We start from the raw sequence: 3596 nt of genomic DNA, 5'->3' as shown, positions 1-3596 counted from the left end.
TTCACATAAGTCGTTCCGAATTCTTTTCATGCTTTTGTAAAGCATAAATATTCTTCATTTATATCTTGGATTGTCCAATTCTTTCTAATCATGTGACTTTCCGTCCAAATTCTCGTCGCCATATCTTGCAAGCCAAACCTCATGCCACACCTTAGTACCATAGAGCGATTTCCGATTGTTGTATTGTTTGATTTTGTTGTTGTTTTGAATGGTGTGTTTATGTTGTGCTATATTCTATGTTATAGTTTGTACGGAGAGGCACGTATTTTGATTAAGAGAAGTGAACGCGCTTCAACTACCAAAAGGCAAGTGACACTCAAATCCTACTTATTTTAATTATGCATTAGTGTTTTTGAAACTAGTATGCATGGTAGGATTTTGTTTTCAAAAGTAAAGTATTATGCTATGCTTAGCAAACCCTAGTAGTGTGTAGCTACTCCTGAACCCATTGCTAGGATGCCTTAATTTTTGCTTTGCAACATCAAATGCCAAATGCTGTTTCGTTATTGGTTGTGAGTGTTCGAAAAATTAAAAATTAACAACCCTAATGAAACACCTGGGTGGATTGGTTGATTGGTGGGCGGCTGCTCAAGTCCACGCCCCGAGTGGGCTAAAGTGGTGAATCCCTGAGAGTGCGCATGTTGTAGAGTGGTCGCTTTTGACTGCACACCTGGTTTTCACCAGGGGATCGTGTGGGGGTTTACTACCTGTAAGGGGTTTTAAGCTTGTGAGTTTCACTTGTGGTTGGCCACCCAGGATTAAAGAGATTACTATGTCGTCCATGTTTTAGTTAGCTTTCAGTGCAGCCTTATGGTATTATGGGCTCTGCCAAGATTAATTAAGTTGTGAGGATTCAACTTGTGGCTAGACAGCGGGTGGAGGCGACGGCCAAGGGAACGGGTCTAGTTTGTATGGTTGAATTCTTCTTCTGAAAGATCTTGTCTCATTCTTCTCTTGGGAAGGGTGGGTCGTAAGGTGAAAGTGCACAACCTCTCGAGAGTTAAACCTAAGATCTTAGCCGTGTCCCCGGTTACGGACAATTTGAGCTTCTAGGCAAGGAATGTACGGAAGAATCTCATCACCTTTTCTGAATGTATTTAAAATTTGAATCAACCTTTGAAAACTCATGGGAGATGTAACCATGTGATTATTCTAAAACCCAGAATGTATTTAAAATTTGAATCAACCTTTGAAAACTCATGGGAGATGTAACCATGTGATTATTCTAAAACCCATGGAGGATTTAACCATGGTGTGATTTCGTAATGTCATTCAAGGATTTCAAAATGTTTTAGTTTTAAACAAAATATAGGATAAAATTGGCTTTATGCAAATTAGCCTAGACTCCACTAGCCAAATATCATGTAGATAGTCATGCCTAAAAACTGCCACCATATAAGTGTCTTTTGCCAGTACATCATTGTACTGACCTCCATTCGTGGGGCTGCATATTCAAACGTGCAGGATTTTCTGAGGAGAAGTACGTGGTAGGATCTCGAGTCTACATTCCAACATGACTGCCTGTGGCACATGAAGATGATGAAGGCTCATTGATGATTTACTTTCCGCTGTGTTTATTCTGAGCTAGTCCATGTGACTATGCAATTTGTAAGGTTTTATTGTACCCTCTGGATCAACGATGTAGTAATTTGATACTATTGCAATGATTACTATATTTTGTAATGTGTGTGCTATCAGTGATCCCGGGAATAGCACTATACACAGGTATCTTGCCTTTATTAAAAGGTAGGGTGCTACAGCAAGTGACGGTGGCCTTGTCCTTGGTTGCGACGGGGATGGCGTTGCTCCCAGTCCTTGGAGCGGTGTTGGTGTTGTTGGGATTGTTGTTGCCGGGGGCTCGCATTGGTGCGCGGTTGAAGTTGTTGGTGTTGTTCTGGTAGTTGTGGTTGTTGTTGTGGTGGCCTCCTGGCCTGGGGTTTCCTCCACTCCGGTTCTGAAAACCCGGGCGTGAAGTCTGCATCTGGGGCTTGTTGTTGTTCCTTGGAGTGAAACCTCCACTTGAGCTGGGGCGATACTTCGGGGCATTGCTAGGCCCACTCTGGTGCATCATGCGGCATTTGCGGTTCTCATTGGCTTGGTTCAACTTGCCTTCCATCTGAATGGCGGAGTCCACAAAGGCTTCAAGGTCGGCGAAGGGGATGTTGACGAGGACAGTCTGCATCTCATCATGCAGTCCGTTTAGGAATCTCTCCTGCCTCTTCTCGGTGGTGTCGGTCTCGTCGGGGGCGTATCTTGACAGTGTAAGGAACCTGTCGCGGTATTCTACCACCGTCATCCTTCCTGTCTTGAGTTCGCGGAACTCATCCCTCATCTTCTTGATAAGACCCGGGGGCACATGGTACTTGCTGAACTTGAGCTTGAAATCTGCCCAAGTCATGACTTGACCTCCGTTCATGGCACGGGTGCTAGTCCACCAGGCTCGGGCTGGTCCGGCAAGGTAGTGGGTTGCAAACAAGACTTTCTCGTTGGCTTCTACTCCGGCTACTTCCAAGTTGTTCTCCATAGTCTGGATCCAGTCGTCGGCGTCGAGGGGTTCTTCAGTCTTGCTAAACACCGGAGGGTTGGTGTTCTGGAAGTTCTTGAGCTTTGATCCGGGGTGGTCATGATTCCCATGGCCTTGGTTAGCAAGGTTTTGTAGTGCGGCGATGTTGGCTTGACGTTCAGCTCTTTCAGTCTCCCTGTCGGCCAGTAGGGTTTGCAGCAGTTGCATCATGGCGTCGTTGTTGTTGCGATTGGGAGGGGCCATCTGGATATACAGAAGATCATGAGATAAGAGGGAAATTTCTATGGTTTATTTTGCGTAAGTTCAAAACTTTAAAACTTGAATGCTTTTGATGACAAACACAAACATTCATTCATTCATTCAACATAACACATTACAAACTAACAAACCAACACCTCCCATGGTTTTAAGAACCATTCTCATGCTACGATACAAGGGACGGGATACAACTCACACCTACATAAGTGATCAAGTGCAACTACCCTCATCCTCAACGTCGATGGGGACGACGTCGTCGGGTCCTGCCTCCAGGAACGCGTAGTCCTCTTCCTCGGTGAACTCGTCCTCCTCAAAGTCGTCGTCGTCACTCAGGAAGGCTCCTCCTCCCTGAAGATCGATACCTCCCTCGTCCTCCTCCATCTCTCTCAGCTGGTCCTCCTGGGCCTTGACAGTGGCCTCCAAAGATGCTATCTGGGCGCGAAGGCGCACAATAGTAGCGTCCTTCTTGGCACACTGCAGGCGGAGCTTCTTGCGGTCCTTGGAAAGCATCTTGATGGCAGCGGCATGAGTTTCCAGTGCAAGGTGAGTCTGGTTGGCGTAAGCACGGGAGTTGTCCAGCTCCTTCTGAGTGTGGTACAGCATGAAATCCAGATGCTCAGCATGGTGCCTCATCTCCGGGTGCGGCTGCAGCTCCATGGGCACTCCCATAGCATCACGCCTCACGAGATGCGCGAAGCGAGACGCAAGTAGGCGCACCATGTTCTGTCCACAGAGACGCGCAAGTGCCTCCTGAAGGCCACGTGCGAGTCCGTTGAGCCAGTTGCTCTCGCGGAAGGAGAAGAGGATCCTCTCC

At 46.8% G+C, this 3596-nt stretch overlaps 1 long non-coding RNA gene across 1 annotated transcript; it reads left to right on the top strand.

Moving 5' to 3' along the window:
• The first annotated feature begins 231 nt into the window (after positions 1–231).
• On the top strand, positions 232–1683 carry LOC139835964 (uncharacterized). The gene is made up of 2 exons (XR_011751401.1): positions 232–305; positions 1465–1683. It is a non-coding gene; the product is annotated as an uncharacterized lncRNA (long non-coding RNA).
• The last annotated feature ends 1913 nt before the right edge of the window (positions 1684–3596 follow it).

The sequence above is a fragment of the Lolium perenne genome, chromosome 1 (genome assembly GCF_019359855.2).
Source record: "Lolium perenne isolate Kyuss_39 chromosome 1, Kyuss_2.0, whole genome shotgun sequence".
Taxonomy (NCBI): domain Eukaryota; kingdom Viridiplantae; phylum Streptophyta; class Magnoliopsida; order Poales; family Poaceae; genus Lolium; species Lolium perenne.
This window is presented reverse-complemented; position numbering and strand designations above follow the sequence as displayed.